This window comes from Myxine glutinosa, chromosome 8 (assembly GCF_964187855.1).
Source record: "Myxine glutinosa chromosome 8, kmMyxGlut1.1, whole genome shotgun sequence".
In the NCBI taxonomy this organism is placed as follows: Eukaryota; Metazoa; Chordata; class Myxini; order Myxiniformes; family Myxinidae; genus Myxine; species Myxine glutinosa.
Genome location: NC_136268.1, coordinates 111,652,965 through 111,672,461, shown reverse-complemented (window position 1 = coordinate 111,672,461; position 19,497 = coordinate 111,652,965). Strand labels below are relative to the sequence as shown.

The following is a 19,497-nucleotide window of genomic DNA, read 5'->3' as shown; positions in this document are numbered from 1 at the left end:
TGCAACTTACCTTACACTTGAACATCTAGTCATGTGCAAATGTTTGTCAATAATTTGGTATTGTCTATGTATTTCTCTTTTCTCATCTGCGACATCACTGTAACACCGGATTTCTTTATCCACTACACTTTAAGTTGGTGGTACATGGTACTGGCCAATGGATAAATACATGTCTACGAATAAAGTTATAATTCATTTTGATCGAGATAACTCTCACATGATTCATCCTTCCTCGTGAGTGGTTAATTTGTTCATGGGTACTAAATGATACCAGTTATTGGCATGATACACCTTGAAGGTATTCGCGCTCAGTATTGTGTATTTATATATTATTTTGCCCATATTTAATTGCATTCTAATTCCCTATTTGCATCTCGATTTCCATTTTCATTTTTCTCTCAATTTGTGAGAAAAGGCATTTTATGTTTGACTGCTCTTCATGCACATTAGGCTGCTTTCTAGTTTGAAGCCTGGCTGCTCGTTTACAGTAGATAATCAGCTTTTTCGTATTTATCAGCCCTTGTGTTTTCTTCTCGGTCTGTAATTTTAAGTGGCTTCTGTAATTCTTTTTTGCATGGTCGTACCAAGTTTGGGATGAGGATGGAATTTGTCATTATTTAAGTTATTGGCGAGCCATTTTGTCTTCAACTGTAAGAGGGTGTGTGTTGATTACAAGGCTTTGCAAAACCATGTTATCAATGCACACAACTCCTTCAACTAATGGTTCCTCATAATGGCCGATGGCAGAAACTAGCCTCAGATAAAGTTTGTTGACACTATGCAAAGATAAGTACAGCAGATTTCAGGAAAACTAGGCATGCCTACCAACCACTCCACCGATGGATTTTATGAAAAGACAGCATGCTGTATTCCACAAACATATTGCTTGTGTATCAGTGAGTGTCAATGAGGATGTAAAATTAAGTAAAACACCAGAAACAGGATATTTTATCTTTAAGATTCCCGAGAAATATCTCGGGAACGCCCATGAATATTTGTTCTCGGTAAATCAGTTATTAGCTTTCCTACCAAGTAAATCGATTATATTAGCTCTCCGACGGTACCATTTATATCATTGTATGACAGCAGGTTGTAACCGCTAAAGCTCGAGGTCGTGCCACTAAAAAAAAATAAAAAAAATTTGTCTTCATGTGACACACACACACACACACACACACACACACACACACACACACACACACACACACACACACACACACACACACACACACACACACACTTCTCCTTTTAGTAAAGGATGGCTATAGTTCCACCCCCATTCTCCAATGCACACACATTATGTGTGTTGGGCCAAGGACAATTGTGCTGAGGAGGAAAACCTGAACTTGATGAACAGACAGAGGTAAGTGTTTTCCGTTGTTTCAAAGGCAGAAAAAGTACAGCTAAAGCACTGGTAAAACAATAATCAGGAATGCATTGGGGATAGAACCCTGAATCGAATGCTACTCCATTAAAAATGGCAATAGTCGAGTTCAAAGAAGCATTTTAGACCATCAAGGCATGTTCATCACTGGACCTTGTGTTGAGCATGTACTGCAAATTGTCATTGTTAAGGAAGACGATGTTGAAACACCCTCCCGAGCTGAATCACAATGCCAGCATTTATTTGTCTCAAAATACGGGATTTTCGAAGAAATGTCTCGGGAACGCCCAGCAATTACATTCGCGCATGCGCTGTGCATGCGCTTTCATTGACTCACTTCTGCTAGTCGGGGCACTTTGAGCCTGTCATTGCAAGGGCGAAATAAAATAGTCTTTGTCACCCAATTTTTTTTTATGTTGAAGGCTCCAGTCACGGACTACATAGTCCTCATCGAAGCCAGGCCTAAATAAAAGAGCTGCATTGATAGAAAAGTGAAGAAAGAGAGAATAGTCCTAGAGTTTTTGAAGAAGTAAAGAGAAATAAAAGAGAGAGAATGGAAAGGTGAGGAATGAGAATGAGTAAAAAAAAAGTGTATGATGAAAAGTATATGATGTTTGTTTGCAAGAAAGAAAGATTGAAGCTAGCCCGGTAGCTATAGTTTGAGTGAGACAGAAAGTAAGATCAGAAAACCTGACACGGAGAGTGTAAGATGGTTCCCGGCACCACATTAACGCTCCTAAGTCAGAACGGTAGTACTACCCTAAGCAGTTGCTGTCTACAACCTACTACCTAAAAAAACAGTCCAACCGGATGGGTGTTTTTTAGGAGACACCATCTCCATACTGGATGGCCGTTGGCTCTCAAAGGGAGCTCATTCTTCCTTCAGGTATTGTTTTTAATCCTGCAGAATGTCATAATCACCCTCCCCACTGGCAAACCAGCGAGAGTAGTCGGTTTAGTCGCCGACTACCCGACCATGCAGAAGCACCGAGTTACACGTTACCAGTGGCAGTCAAGAGACCGATCTGACTAAAAATCAAGAGACTGATAAGACGGCTTCAATAGCACTAAACATTATTTTTTATCAATCTTTAAAATCAGTCTTTTTGAGCCTGGTGTTGGCTTAGCGGTTAGGGTGCCAGCTTGGGATCCTGGGTTCTAAATCCCGGTCGATCGGCTGAATTAACGCCAGGGGGGTTGACTCAGCCTGTCATCCTCCAGGGGTCAGCAAATTGAGTACCAGCTCACTGGTAATTCCCTGTGTGTCGCAAGAGGCGACTAACAGCGTTGGCGGAAGGAAGGGCATCCGGCCATAAAACATTGCTTCAAAAAGGGGACCCACAGTGCCCGAAAAAGGCCAACCCCTGCTCTGCGGGGAAAATATGGCCTCTAAAGGTGGTTCTTCTTCTTTAAAATCAGTCTTTTATTAAAATTGAGGTATAAACTTGAACACTGTGCAAGGTAACGTGTCCTGTGAACTCTCTAGTTACCTTCGCCTGAGGAGAGGGTATTGCATTTGAGTCCGTTTGTTTGTCTGTTTGTTTGTCTGTCTGTTTTCTTGTCCGCACAGAATAAATGTGATATTCTCTGCAACCGTTAGTCCGATTGACAGGAAATTTTCACCATAGGTGCAACTTAGGTTGCATAGGTGCTTTCCTGTTGCATAGGTGCAACATAGGTGCATGTAGAATATTTTAACGATAATTATGACGTCATAGGTCACGTGGTATGGGCACCATCTTGGAAAAACCGCAACTTTGCATCTCCATATCTCCGAAAGCGCTGCATACAAAACATTGAGACATGGCTCATTGTAAAGAACTCTCCATGTGGAATAACATATGTTAATGATGATGTAATAGGTGCCTCCATTATGATGTTATAATTCGACAAGTACAAAACTTCATCCGATCTTTTCTTGAGCATTATGTAGGGATAAATTGAAGGAGAAAAAAATAATAATGATGACGTCAGCGGTCACGTGGTTCGGCCGCCATATTCGTTTTAATTATTTATCATTGAACCTGGCAGCATACATTAAGACTCGTTTATTAATTCAAGAGCTGATCACTTAATAGCTTGTGAAGGTTATTTTTACCAGTTATTTTATTTTTACCAGGAGTAGCACAATTTGCACTACATATTTGAGGTGTATATAAGCTAAGTAGGCCAAAGTAGCAAATTAAATCGATGATAAATCACGGCATTGAAGAAATATCTTGAAGACGAATTCACACAACACATTTTGATACGTGTGGGCCGACACATCAATTGTCATCTCGTACGCACAATATATTATGCACCGATTTCCATTGTTGGTAAGGATTTCTGCGCTTGTGAGATGATGAGGCAATCCATTTTTTGTATACATGAGTGAGGCTTATGGAAGAGCTGGATTAGAATGGAAAGGAACAAAATGGAAAGGGGGAAACACATATAGCAGAGTTGAAGCAGGACAGATCAAGGGGAGGGGGAGAAGGACACATGTGGGTGAACAAGCTGCACACAAGCTGAAACACAGCAAGAACAGGGAGGCAAAAACGGGGATGAAACAGAAAATTTACAAACTAGCCAACAAAAACAAGCGGAAAGAGGTGAGGGAGAGGGGTGAAAAATCAGAGTAATCTGGAAAACTTCAGTGCTTGGAAATGGGGTAATTTGGAGTAGAATAGATCATGAGTATGGATGGGGGATAACTTGAGGCAGTGGTGAATAGCTGTCTAGAAGACTTGAAGGGAAGAATGGGACTGAACAGACTGGGGAAGTTGGTTCCACAGGTGAGATAAAAAGAGGAACTATGAGTGCAGGTGAGCAGTGAGCCTGGATTTTTGGAGGTTAAAAGGAAGAGGGTTACTGGTAGACCACGTGTGCCCTCCAGAAACCTGGGAGGGACAGAGACAAGAGAGGGTAGCAGGTGCAAGACCAAAAAGAGGGCAGGAGAATATAATAGGTAGAGAGGCCACCAACCTGTCTGTGATGTGAAGATAACCGAGGCAATCAGCTTCATCATAGGAGATCCCAATGATTTTGAGGGCCTTGCTTTCCACAGGTTTATTTTGAAAGTCCCATATTGACACACTGGCTCCACCATACAGAGTGCTGATATGTCCATATAGACTGATGATGTTGTTTTTTTTGTTTGTTTTTATTGTGTACAGAATCGAGGCTCGTGTAAGAGCTAACACATTGAACATGAAAACATGCACAAACACATAAAACATGCAATGAAGGGAGTGGGAGACAAGAGGGGGAGAGAGAGGGAAGCACACAAGCACAACAACAGAAGAGAACAGATATATCTGTGGAAGGGGGAGGGCTGGGGGGAGAAGGGAGCGGTACACAGCCGAAAGCAAATGAACACTTCTTGGAATTTCAGGAAAGAAGTTGGGGGTTGTACCTACAACAGCGCGCGCCGTCTATATTTAAATATAGAGCACATCATAAATTATAGAGCACATTAAACATAAACAATGCCGAGCCGCCTCAAGTATTCGCGTATACTTGAGGCGGCGTCGAGACGAGATAAGTGAGCCGTGACGTCACGTTCTCGCCGAAAACGCGATTTCGAGCGTGAGGAGCCATATAATATATGCATGTTGCCGGGCCGGCGCGCTATCTCGGGGAATATGGCCATATGGGTCTGTGCGGGTCGCCATTGGTATCGACGTTCGAGCACGGTTCTCCCCTACAAAACTACGTTTAGTTTGTCCAAATCCAACCAGCCGATCCAAAGATATGAGTAGTTCTGTGTGCCGTGCCGTCATGAATCCAATCGACTGGATATTGTCATTTATTGAAACGAAGACGTTCTTTGTCGGGTGTTTGTGAAGCAACCAGAAGGCCTAGAGAGCTGCGGGTGGTCTAGTTAGTTCGGCCTGGGTCCTATCTCGTCATGAAGTTGTAAGTGTCTGTGATAATCTGGTGGACTGGGAGAAGAGGTCGTGGGAGACCATCAGCATGGATTCAAGCGCTTCCGCGTTAGCCCAGCCGCGAATGCGCCGATTTGAACCACACCATACAGCCCATCTGTGCATGCGCGGCATTGATACACATGCAGCGTGTCATTCCGTACACGAAGATTTGTCCGGGGTGTAGTCATTTGCGCATGCGCGGTTTTTTCAGCATTCAAATGCTTCGGCAATCGCCTGTTAGACCACTTGCACATGCGCAATGTTGACGCGATCGACGCATTGGAATGTTTGACGGTACGGCGAGGCGATCTCGAGAACGAAATGGCAGTCTATAATATGCTTGAAGATCTTAATGATTTTCAGAATAAATACATTTTAAAATAACTTATTAAGCTTGTGTTCATTATTTACAAAAAGGCCGACCTGTCCCATTGGCTGTCTTTAATTTCTCTCTGGACGGTGCCACGGCAGATGAGGAGGACCGCAAGGCATGAGGACACAAAAAAAACAACACCTTTATTTGTGCAATCCATGCTTTTCAAAAAAGCAAAAAAAAAACGCATCGCCGCATCAATTCTGGAACTTTGGTCTGACCAGAGACCAGCAATATATTTTTTTCAGCCTAAGAGATGGTGGTGAACAGCTGTTTTAAAGACCTGGAGGGAGGAGAGGGATTGAAGACAGTGTGCGAGTTTGTTCCAGAGGCTGGAGAAAAGAGGAAGAGAGGAGTGAAGGTGAGCAGAGAGTCTTGATTTTGGCAGCTTCACCAGAAGAGGGTTGTTGGCAGATCTTGTGCGTCCTGCAGGAATATTTGGGGGACAGAACACAGACAGAGCAAGGGTAGCAAGGCCAGAGAGGAGTCGGTAGAAGACAGAAAGACCACCAACTTGCCTGCGGTGAGAGAGAGAAAGGCCCTTAGAATCAGCTTCATCGCAGGAGATTCCAATGATTCTGAATGCTTTGGTTTCAACCGTGTGAGGCAGGAGCACCAGCCCAGTGAGGAGAGCAGTATTCCATTGAGCTGCGGATGAAGGCTTTGTATGTGGTGAGGAGCTCAGATGTGCCCAGAAAGAACTTAGCATGATGGAGGATGCCCAGTCGGTGACTGGCTTTGGAGGCCAGCTTGAAAATGTGGTTTTTCCAGGAAAGATCATGGCAGATATTGAGACCCAAAAACTTGAGTGACAGAACTTCTTCAAGAGGATTGTTCAGAAAGTAGATGGGAGGGTTGTCCAGACGGTCTTTTCAGACAGACAAAGTGAGAGTGTGAGATTTGTCAGGATTGAAAGACATGTTCCAGTTGTTTGACCAGTTTGTGATTTGTGACCAGATTTGTGACCACATGTTTGACCAGTTTGTGCATTTGATGATTGGCTTCACAGTCGGGTATACAAGGGTTGTTGCATTCTGTATTAGTGGAAAACAACTGCTGCACGTCTCCAAAGGTTATTGCCGCTTCCTCTGGAGATTGTCCGTCAACTCGACAATGCTATTTGTCATGGAGTGGTGGCTTTACGAAATTACGGCATGAAACAGCATGCTATTGCTCGGCAGTATGGCATCACTCAAGGTCAGGTGTCAAAGATCCTGAAACGAAATGCTCAGAGGGGTGTTCCTACTCAAATACGAAGGCCAGGACGTCCCCGCAGAACCACAAGGAGGGATGATCGCCAGCTGCACCGGTTAGTCCGCAATGGCCGTACCAAGTCAGCTAATCGGCTTGGGGCTGAGTGGCAGCAACTGGCAAATGTGCCTGTATCCAGAAGGCTATTCAACCAACGACTGGTTCAAGCAGGCTATCGGGCCAGGCGTCCCCTGAGAAAGCCACGTCTGACCAGACAACACCACCAGCGCCGATTGCAGTGGGCCAGAGACCACCGTCAATGGCAGCCAGGACACTGGAATCACGTGATCTTCAGTGACGAGTCTAGATTTCTGGCCTATCGTCAAGATGGCCGCGTCCGAGTGCGCAGACAAGTGCATGAAGCCTACAACAAAAATTGTATCGTGCCAAGAGGCCAAGCTGGAGGTGGTGGGGTGACCGTTTGGGCTGCTTTTCATGCAGGGGGCAAAACTGATCTGGTTGTTCTGAATGGAAACCTGAACCAGTTCAAGTACAGGGCCATTCTGGAAGAAACATTGCTTCCATTTGCTCGTGCAGCCTTTTGAGGAAACTTTGTCTTCCAAGATGACAATGCACGGCCTCATCCTGCTCACATGATCCAACACTTTCTTGCTGACCGTGGTGTAGAGCATATGGAGTGGCCTGCCATGTCCCCGGATATGAATCCGATAGAGATCTTGTGGGCAGAATTAACGCGTCAAATCGACCACTTGGACCAGCAGCCGACCTCTGTGCGTGAATTGCAGCACGCTATTGTCACTGCATGGCAAGCGATTCCTGTCCAAACCTTGGCAAATCTCGTGAACAGCATGCCTCAACGTGTACGTGCTCTCCTGAATGCTCATGGGGGTTACACGAAGTACTGAACTGTAATTTTACTGTCTGTAATCCCAGTCGTAATTTAACTTTTGTTTTTGTTAAAAAAAAATTTGGCTAATGTGCAAAATCAAGAGATACTTCTGGAAAACGTACAGAAGTTTAACACAGTACTGTCCATGAATTGAGTTCGATATCAGTTTACATCACTTTCAAGGATCAATTTATTTGTTTCGAAATGTCAAATGTGGTTTTTGTTTCTTTTAAAGGTCACATTAACAAAATCTCGAATAATTTCAACATAATTCCAATGAACTTTTGGTTCTAAGACATCTTGAAAAGTAAGTTCACCCCCAGGAAAAAAAAATTCCATATTAAATGCCAAGTATATATATATATATATATATATATATATATATATATATATATATAGATATATAGATATATATATATATATATATATATATATATATATATATATATATATATATATATATATATATATATACACAAAGAATTAAGTTAAGCACCCCTACACAACGAATTAAGGTAAGCACCCCCTAATATATATTCTTTGTGTATATGTATACATTGGCATATATTCTAAGGTATGTGAGATCAAATAATGATTGGTATGACATTAGCAATTATCCATTGATGAAATTGAGTGATCAAAGTGAAAAAATGTGATTGGTTGAGTCAGTGATCCGATCACGTGGGTCCTACACACGTTATTGACGCAAAGATCGCTAGAGGTCTTCTCAGAACAATGACTGTACGTTAGAAAACATAAACGTCATCCACACTGTCCATGATGGACCTATAGCTCCATACTTAAATTGAGGTGAAAATATGCCTAAAATTCCCAAAAATTTTCACCTTAAATTATTCAGAATAAAATATTGAAAACGGCATGATTGTTATGTTTTTATGTGACCATAATATCACTTCTCCAGAAAATATAGCAATATCATGGGTATATTACACTGTTTTGACGACAACAAACTTGTAATGTGCGAGGTTGTAAAAAAACGGGGGGGGTGCTTAACTTAATTCTTTGTGTATATATATATATATATATATATATATATATATATATATATATATATATATATATATATATATATATATATATATATATATATATATATATATATATATTGTTGCGGATATGGGATTTGGCCTCCATCCATATCCGCTTGTAAATATTCCCCTATTTCCCCAATACTCCCCAACTATCCCCAATCCCCCATTCCCTAGTCCCATTGTCTGTAAACAACACTCTGTAGCCCCGACCTTCCCCTTTTTCCCCCATTAAATGTCGTGCCCAGGTTCACCGCATCTCACGTAGACAACTATAGGACATCTTGCTAGTTATTCTTAGTCTATGTCAGTTAAGGACTCGTTTCCATTAATTCTGACTCTTCGTTGCACCAGAATGTGATTGTATGGCACCGTTAGTAAGTTTAGGACCTCCCAATACCTCCCCGCATCTCTTCCTCATGGAACAACAACACCAACAACAACAACAGCGGCGGCGGAGCGGCGGCGGCGCGGGGAGTGTGCGTCCTCACTCCGGCTTGGTTAGCCGCCATTGAACATGTGCTCCGACGGGGTTACCACGCAGAGGCTCACTGTCAGCTCCTCGTCAAGGGCGGAGCCCGGTAACCCCCCGCACCCAATAAGAAGCGGCGGACCGATTCCATCTGGGGCGGAGCTAACGAGCCGAGGGCGTGTCACTCCCCGCTGGACATGCGCAGGAAGACGGAGGTGACGTCAGATGCGCCTCAGCTTGGAGAAGAAACGGACGCCACCTCCAGCGCGACGATACCTACCCGCATCTCTGGACCGGACCGGGTCGATTCTGCCCCTGAGCCAAGGTGCACCTTGAGCTATCGACTGCCTGCCCTCCCCTGCCATCAATCCCCGTGTGAGTCAGTCTTGTCCCGTTTGTCTGTGGTCTGTCGGGAATAAGATAAGACTGTGTCTAAGTGCTTATCTTTCTGTGCTTTACCTCTTGCCGTGTAATCTAACCGTTCTGCATAACCAATATTATATCCTCCTCCGGAGGTCTTGAGAACTGTACCCCTTGTGTCGTTGCCTTAATCCCAGCCGTTGTGTCCTTTTCCTTCATTGATTTAGCATAGCGCGATTCGGCCAACGTTCGAGTGTAATCGGGTAACTTGTGCGAACACGGCGGCCATTCCGCTCGGCCCATCATAACATCTAAGTCGTGTCCGTAACAATTGGTGTCGAGGAGTGAGATTGGACCCGGAGCGCGTTTCACGCGCTCGAAATTATAACGGCGAAATTTGATTGTGTTTTACGAAAATAAAAACCCGAATTTTGAAAGTCGCGCTATGGCGGATCAAGACGGCTGGGTTCCGGTAGAGGAGAGTGAGGCAGGGTCGATCCAGGACCAAATTGAGGGACATGAGGAGAGCGAAGCAGTGAGGGTGGCAGGGTCGCAAAATCGCGTCCTCGCGCACGAGGTTACGGGCGCGCAAAATGGCGCCTCGCACATGGCCACGGCGACCGCGCCCGCGACCGTAGTAGCGCCGCTGGTAGATTTGGACCTTTTTTTCATACAAATGAAGGCCCTTATGGCCCAGAATAGCGAGAAAATGAGGGAGGAAATGAGGGCTGATAGTGAGCGATTGGGTGAGCGATTGGAGGGCCAAATGGGGGTAATGGGGAACCGGATGGATGCTCAGGGTGAGCGATTGGAGGGCCAAATGGGGTCCAATAGCGAGAAATTGAGGGAGGACATGGGGGCCCAGATCGGAGGGTTAGGGAGTAGATTAGGGGAAATACAGGAGGGGTTAATGGGGGTAGAAAACAGAATGGCCGCTCAAGAGAATCAAATGGAAGGGATGCAAAAGGGGTTAGAGGGGTTAGAAAACAGTATGGAAGGCAAATTGAGGGACATGAGGGACCAAGCGGAAAGGGAAGTTAAACAGATGGGGCAGCAGATAGAGGGGGTCAGAATGGGGGTAGAAACTAAACTGGATGCTCACAGGGAGGAAATGGAGCAGATGAGGATGGCATCTGGGCAGGAGATGCAAGTGATGGGAGAAGAGATCAGAAGAGGTGTGAGTGAGGAGGTCGGAGGAGTGCGCGAGGAGGTGAGGCACTGTAAGGAGCGCATGGAGAAGGAGGTGAGAAAGGGGACTGTAAAATTGCAAGGTGGTATAGAGGAGTTGACGCTGGGAGTAGAACAACTGACAGTGGGACAAAAGGAGTTGGGGGACCAGGTAAAGAAGGACACAGCAGTAATAGAGGGTTTAAAATCGACACAGAAGGAGATGAAAAAGGACGTAGGGGTAATTAAAAAAGATTGTCAGACGGTACACGAGGACCTGACGAGGAAAATGAACAAGGTGGTAGAGGTGATGGAGGTTAAAGAGCGGGAGGTGCGGGAGCACATAGAAAAAAATAAAGTGGAGTTAGAGGAAGAACTTAAAGGGGCGCACGAGGAGATGAAGGAGGTGAAGCAGAAATTAGAAGAAGTGGAAGAAGGGGTGAGCGAAATTAAGAAGCGACGGAGAGAGGATAAGAAAGAGATAAAGGAGGAAGTAAAAGAATTGGTCCAAAGTCTGTGTTCGGATCGTGATGATGTGCTCATTAACCGGATGAGGGATTCGCAGGTGATGGAGGAGAAGCGAAGAGAAAGAGGACCCGGTGTAAGTGGTGACCAATATGGTCGTGCGTATGATGTGCCAGGTGATTTAATAAGCTTGGGGGTCGAGATAGACCCGGATGTTCGTGAGAGGCCAAGAGTGAGGTGTATGGCTGGTCCGGAAGGTATGGAACGAGAGGTGCGAGGTGTGGGTGAGCAAGGTTGTGGTGGTATGGAATGGGTAGCGGGTTGCGGAAGTGTGACCCATGCATCGACACCAACAGGGGTAGTTTTTAGAGGGACAGGGGAGGCACGAGAGCCCCTTGGGGGTAATGTACTGTGGGGGCCCGGCCGGTTCGGCCCCGTGCTGACCCCGCAAGGGGCGACGCACGGGGTCCGGCAGGCGGGCAACGACTCGCATACGAGGTGGTCCCACAAGGTCCCACTCGCGCCGTATGACGGCAAGAGTGATCTACGCGCGTACCTGGCGCAGTTCGACTGTGTGTGTAAGGGCAACGGTTGGGGTGAGGACGAAGGTGGAGTACACCTGGTGGCCGCATTGCGCGGCGCGGCGGCGGAGGTGCTGACGGCATTACCAGCGGGTGCTCTCACCCTGCCAGCCCTCCGCGACGCCCTAATTAATCGATTCGGCATTGAACAGCAGAGCGAGCTTGTTAAAGCTCAGCTCGCGCTGCGAAAACGCAAGCCCCAGGAAGCCATCGGGGAACTTGCCCACGACATTCGCCACGCAGTGGGGATCGCACATGCTAGCATGGCAGCGGATTCCCGGGAAAGCCTGGCGCTGGACCATTTTATCCAGGCCCTCCCGGATATTGAGCTCCGGCAACAGCTCACCATGTGGCGCCCGCAGACTCTGAGCCAGGCGGCTGACGCTGCGGCCCGTTGGGAAGCAGCGAGGCCCCTGGCCAGGGGGAGCGAGCGTCACGCAATGGCGGTCCGCCAGGTGGGACCTCCGATGGAGGGCGGACCCCTTAGGGGGCCCGCCCCCGACGTGAGTCCTGACCTGGCGGGCATGGTCCGGAGGCTGGTGGACCAGCGCCTGGCGGGACCTGGACCATGGCAGGCGGCCCCGGAGGTGGCCCGCGGTGGACCACGAGCGGGTAATCCAATTCGGACCTACAGGGGGGGGAAATTTGGAATTCCGGAGACAAGCACCTTATCAGGTGAGGTGCTATACTTGCAACCGTCTGGGTCACCTGGCGCGGCACTGTCGAGCCACGCGCCGGGATGATCCCGGGCGGTTGAGGTCCTCAACTCCGCCCAGGGGGGAGCGGGTTAGCCGACCCCAGACACCCCCCCGCCAGACCCCGGGAAACTAGAAGGTGTCGGGCACGTAGGGCGGTGTTCGGCAGAAGAGGATGGAGGAGAGCCCTCATTGACGCGACAGGTCATTTATTGTGGCCAAATTGGAACCGGTAGCCTGACAATCAGATGCAAAATTGCCGGCGTGGGGGTAGACGCCGTAGTGGACACAGGAGCTAGCGCCACGATCATAAGCCCTGTGGTCCTTGATTCGAGCGCAGGTGGCTGGGATAAGATCCAGCGCCTGCAAAATTATAGTTTGCAACTCGCTACCGGGGTAACGGCCCCGATCATAGGGCGTGGTTCTGTGACCCTCAATTTAGGGTCGGTAAGGAGGGAGATAGATGTTTGGGTGGCGGAGGTGTGCGACCCATGTTTAATAGGGTTGGATTTGTTGACTGCCAGCGGTTGTAAAATCGACTTGTGCCGGGGGATCCTGCAGGTGGGAGTAGAAGAGCTGCCGTTAGGGGGAGTGAGCACGGCCGAGAGAGCGGAGCTGGAGGCTTCCGAGGCCGTGACCATTCCCCCAAGGGCCGAGGCGATAGTGCCGGCCCGGTGGGCAGCTCGCCCAACATGGCAGGAGTCCTGCGGCCTGGTCGAACCGGTGGCAGCGCAGTCCATACCGGGTTTAATCGTGGGCCGCACCCTTGTAAAAACGGACGGACCGGTAGTGGCCGTCCGAGTAATAAATATAAGTACAGAACCACGCACTATAGTAAGGGGCACGAGGGTAGCTGGCTGCACCCCAGTTGAGGAAGTCGCGACAGTGAGGGGCGAGAACGTCCAGCCGAGCCGACCCCGGGGGGAGCCTTCAATAAGAAGTAGGAATTGGCCCGATCCCATTTGCGAGATGGTAAATCGTAGTAGCGTAGAGTTGGGAGGTACCCAGAGGGAGGCCTTACACAAACTGGTTGGGTCCCATTTGGACCTCTTCTCCCTGTCCACCGAGGATATTGGACGTACGGGCCTGGTGAAACATCAGATCCACACCGGTGAGGCCCGGCCTATTCGTCAGGCCGCCCGATGGCTCCCTTGGAGCAAGAGGGCGGAAGCTGACGAGCAGGTTGAAAAAATGCTCGACGCAGGCGTGATCGAGCCCTCGGGAAGTCCTTGGATGTCACCTGTTGTGCTGGTCAAAAAGAAGGATGGGACCACGCGGTTCTGCGTGGACTATCGCCAGCTAAACAACATGACACTCAAGGACTCATATCCCCTGCCAAGGATTGATGACACCCTCGATGCCGTTGCGGGCTCAAATTGGTTCTCAACTTTGGACCTCAAGAGTGGGTATTGGCAGGTGGAGATGGATAGGGCAGGGAAGGAGAAAACGGCATTCTCCACAGGTAAGGGACTGTATCAGTTTACTGTGATGCCGTTTGGTTTGTGTAACGCCCCCGCCACCTTTGAAAGATTGATGGAACATGTACTAGGCGGCATGCCATGGCAATCATGCCTGGTGTACCTGGATGACGTCCTAGTACATGCCAAAACGTTCCCCCAGGCAGTAGCTAATTTGGACCAGGTGTTCGGGTGCCTCAGACAGGCAGGGTTGAAGCTGAACCCGAGCAAGTGCACCTTGTTTGCCAAGGAGGTGGCCTATCTAGGCCACGTCATCGGTTGCGAGGGGGTAAAAACGGACCCAGACAAAATTAAAGCGGTAGAGGAGTGGCCCGCACCACGTACCATCAAAGAGGTGCGGGGATTCCTGGGACTCTGCTCCTACTACCGGCGCTTTGTGGCGAAATTTGCGGAGTTGGCCCGTCCCCTCCACCGGCTTACGGAGAAGGGGACGCGATTTAATTGGACACGGGAGTGCCACGAGGCCTTCCAAAAATTGAAGGGGTGTCTAACATCCGCACCTCTTCTAGCTTACCCCACTAGCAACGGGGCATTTACCCTGGACACGGATGCGAGCCAGGAAGGATTGGGCGCAGTTTTGTCTCAGACACAGGAGGGCGTGGAGAGAGTGATTGGTTACTATAGTCGGGCCTTAAGTAGGCCCGAGCGAAATTATTGTGTCACTCGCAAAGAGTTATTGGCTATGCTGGCTGCCATGAACCATTTCCACCCGTACTTGTACGGGCGGAAATTTTTGGTTAGAACTGACCATTCCTCCTTGCAATGGCTCCTTCGGTTCAAGGAACCAGAGGGCCAAATTGCAAGGTGGTTGGAAAAGTTGCAGCAGTACGATTTTGATGTGGCCCATAGGGCCGGGAAGGCCCATGGTAATGCGGACACACTCTCTCGGCGTCCTTGTCTGGGGGAAAACTGCAAATTTTGTGCGAGACACGAGGAGAGGGAACAATTGGGCGATTCGGACCCGACCCTCGTTGTCCGGGTAACCCGGGTGAGAGGGCCAATTTTGCCACTAACCGCAGATGAGGAATTCGGAACTTTGGCATGGAGCACGGCCCAGCAGGAGGATCCTGTCCTGGGGCCAGTGTTCAATTGGGGCAAAGACCAAAGGGGGAAGAGGTCACCCCCCTCGGGGCACAGACCAAGGCGTATTGGGCTCAGTGGAAAACCCTGGAATTGAAGGATAACATCTTGTATCGCAAGTGGGTGGAGGTTCCCTCTGATAAAACTTCCTGGCTGGTGGTAGTCCCAAATAAATTTAAGACCGATATATTGCAACAGGTGCATGGTACCCGCCCCGGCGGCCATTTGGGCAGGACAAAGACGACATCGCAGGTACGCCGGAGGTTTTATTGGGTGAATATGGGGCGCGACATACAGGACGGGTGTCGGAGATGCGACGCCTGTACTGCCAAAAAGGGACCAGCACGGAGGATGAGGGCCCCCCTTCAATTACACCAGGTGGGGGGGCCCCCTAGAGCGGGTGGCCATGGATATCCTAGGCCCACTACCCCGCACCCGCCTAGGTAATAAGTACATCCTCGTTGTGATGGACTACTTCACCAAGTGGCCGGAGGCCTACGCCCTCCCCAACCAAGAAGCAGGGGTGGTAGCACAGGCCTTCGTGGAAGGATTTGTGTGCCGGCATGGGATTCCACAGGAGTTGCACACCGACCAGGGACGAAATTTTGAGAGCAAATTGCTAAAAGATGTGTGCAGTCTCCTGTCAATTCGGAAAACCAGAACAACGCCTTTAAGACCTCAATCTGACGGGATGGTGGAAAGATTCAACCGAACTTTAATCCAACAACTGGCACTGTTCACCGCCACCCGTCAGGATGACTGGGACGAACATCTCCCTTATTTGCTCATGGCCTACCGAACCAGCCAGCACGGGGCCACCGCATGCAGTCCAGCGTTGCTTATGTATGGGCGGGAGTTACGGGCTCCCGCCGACTTGCTATGCGGTCCCGTGCCAGACACAGTGGTTAACCCGCCGAGGGAGGAGTACGCACGTCACCTAGAGGAAGGCATGGAGCTAGTCCATGCCTTCGCCCGCCGCCAACTCCATCTGGCGGGGGAAAAGATGAAGCGCAGGTACGACCACCGGAGCCAGGGGAGTCAGTACACTCCGGGGATGAAGATTTAGTTCTTCAATCCCCGGAGGAGGAAGGGTAGGTGCCCGAAACTCACCTCTCCCTGGCAAGGCCCGGGGGTCGTCCTGTCGCAAGTCTGTGACGTGGTAGTAAAGATCAAAATGGGGCCACGAGCCCTCCCTCGGATCGTCCACGCCGACCGGATAAGGCCTTACACCGGCGAGCAGGCGCCCCCGTGGATTGCCTCGGCTTTAGATGCCGAGGCGGGACCCAGTACCTCTGAATAAGGGGGGCTTATTAGTGCCAGAGGACTGGGGGATTGATGAACGATGGGCCCGGTGGGTAAGGGTGGCATCCCTGCCACCCTTCCCATGGTGGGGCAAATGCGCAATAGTTTATGGGGTGTATGGCAGTGAAAACTAGCCCGGGTGGGTTAGGATATTGATAGGGACCTAGAAGATGACATTAGGTAACGTTAAGGTTAGTTAGTGACTGATACCTGTAGTGGGGACGCAGGTAGATTAGTGTGGATTATAATGACGAGGGAGCGCAATAGTTTAAAGGGACGACTGGGAAGCGCAAGTTTCAGAGGGGAGTAGTTAGATGAGATGATGCTGTGTGAGAACTGGACAGGTGTGTGGAGCAGTGGATGAGTAGTGAGTGTTGTGGATCAGCGCGAATGCGCTTGGGGAGAGAAGGGTGCAGGTGGCACCAGGTGTGAGAGCACAGGTGTGCAAGTACAGGTGTGTGGAATATATGGAGCAGAGAATGAGTGGTGTGGAGAGAGTTGGAGTAAGTGGTACGGAGTGGTGTGCATGGTGCGAAGGTGTGGATGGGGGAAGAGTGGACCCCTTTCACGAGTACCCGGGGCGGGTAGTGTAAGTGTTAGGTAGAGGGTATAGGTAAATTGTGGTTGGATATTGGCATTTGTGGTGCGGTTGCAGAATGGTATTGTGGATGGGTGCATTAGTGTTGCGTACATGGCTGGGCGTGTAGCCTGTTAGTGTGTGTAGTTGGTTGGGCACTCCACCACTGTGAGGATGTCGGCCAGGTGAGGCCGCAGGTGGGCTCTGGGAGCCGTTAGTGTCAGTGGGGCCCGAGGATCCGGAGGACGGACCCGGGTAGCCCAGTGCCAGAGAGGGCACCGAGTGGGGAGAGCGCCAGAGGGCCTTCCCCAGGTAGTTAGGTTAGGGTAAGGAGCAGGTAAGCTCGGAGGCAACTGCAGTGGTGGAGGTGTGCAGGTGGGTAGACCTGCTGGGAGAGCTACACGTCGCAGCCCAGAAATTGTGCGAGGCACCGGGAGATGAATCGGGGGAGTGAGACCCCAAATTGAGAGGCACCACAGCTTGGTCAATGGGAATTGGTTTTTAGAACCCATTGTGTAAGTTGGCCAATGGATTGGCAGGGAAAGACCCCGGGTAATGTAAAGTTGTTAAAGTCATTTAGGAAATAGTTAGGATTGATGAACCTGTCGCACCATACGCAGCCACTTACCTGAGGGGATGATGATGACTCCACACCTGTGTTCTTTTGTTCTGTGTTGCAGGAAATGAGAATTGCTGTTGGATTTGAGAGACGCATCACGACGTGGATAAGACATTGGGGTGATTCCATCTCTCCCTCCCTAGGAGGGACTGATGATGAATTGGTGATGGCAAATTTTGATGTTGAATTGGAGATGGCAAATTTTGATGAGAGTTGGAAATGGCAAATTTGATTGGTTAGGAGGGAGAGAAGACGAATTTGGTTTATGGGAGGAACGGGGAAGACAGTAGGGACGTTTGTTGATTTGTAAAGTAGATGTTTATGGGTAGTGTTGTGTTTTGTGGATACAGTAAGGGGTAAGGGAGGGGCAATGTAGGTTACCTGGTGGGGGGGGGGGCGTACGGTAGGAACGTACCTGTCTCACCTGGTTCCCATGTGCCCCCAGTGTGCATCATCTTGTATTGCGTGCACTTTTGCGCCCTTACCACCTTACTCACTTGTCTTCTTCTTTTGTCTCCCACCTCCGAGGATCTGGCTTTGGGGCAGAGAGAGAGGAGAGAGAGGTGCTGGCTCCGCAGTTGTGGGCCTGTACTTTCGCTGCTTGCTGCCTGGATCGATACACCATATGGACCGCAATTTTTGTGGCCGCCCACCATGGACCGCAGTTCTCTTGCGGGCAAGCACCACCCGTTGATGGACCTATGGGTCAACGTGGCACCTATGCCATACAGGTGAACCACTTTTAGTTGGCCCCCTGACGGCCACAATTCAGAAATGGACGCAGTTGGCGCCTTTCTTTATTTTTTAAGGAAGCTAGAAGGCCAAGTGCTTCATGAAGGCAAGACCAGCGGCAGAACATCGGCCGGCTGCGACACCACCGGTGGCTATGAACACTTTATTGGTGCACCGGATGGTGCTGACTGTGTGATGGGGTGGTGCTTTTGGTGCTTGAACGGGGTGCTCTGAACATTATTAAAGGCCATAGGGCCACAGAGCACTCGTGGGTTGGTGTATCGATGCTGGCATGCGTGCTCTCTCTATGCATAACATCTGCATGTGTTCCTCCAAAAACAGGTCCTGGATCGTAGTGTAAATATCAGTGTAGTCTTGTGTAAATAATGCTCCCTACCGGCTGTATGTTTAGTTTGAGGATTCTTTCCGCGATTCGGTTATCCTGTGGGTGTGTTTCTGTGAGGAGAAGGGTGCAACGTCGCAGGGGGACATATTTACTCATTTGTGAACATCTGTAAAACTGTCGCACTCAGGGTTGAGTTAATAGTAGAGGGAACTACATCTGAGTGCCACACTAACGTAGGTAAAAATTTATCGGGTCGGGACGCCCCGAGGTAGAGAAGGCTGCAATGTTGCGGATATGGGATTTGGCCTCCATCCATATCCGCTTGTAAATATTCCCCTATTTCCCCAATACTCCCCAACTATCCCCAATCCCCCATTCCCTAGTCCCATTGTCTGTAAACAACACTCTGTAGCCCCGACCTACCCCTTTTTCCCCCATTAAATGTCGTGCCCAGGTTCACCGCATCTCACGTAGACAACTATAGGACATCTTGCTAGTTATTCTTAGTCTATGTCAGTTAAGGACTCGTTTCCATTAATTCTGACTCTTCGTTGCACCAGAATGTGATTGTATGGCACCGTTAGTAAGTTTAGGACCTCCCAATACCTCCCCGCATCTCTTCCTCATGGAACAACAACACCAACAACAACAACAGCGGCGGCGGAGCGGCGGCGGCGCGGGGAGTGTGCGTCCTCACTCCGGCTTGGTTAGCCGCCATTGAACATGTGCTCCGACGGGGTTACCACGCAGGGGCTCACTGTCAGCTCCTCGTCAAGGGCGGAGCCCGGTAACCCCCCGCACCCAA

The 19,497-nt window shown here is 49.2% G+C and overlaps 1 protein-coding gene across 1 annotated transcript in view; it reads right to left on the bottom strand.

Annotated features, from left to right (window-relative positions):
* SPOCK3 (SPARC (osteonectin), cwcv and kazal like domains proteoglycan 3) overlaps nt 1-19,497 on the bottom strand; it is a 573,699-nt gene that overhangs the window by 538,767 nt on the left and 15,435 nt on the right. The window lies entirely within an intron of this gene.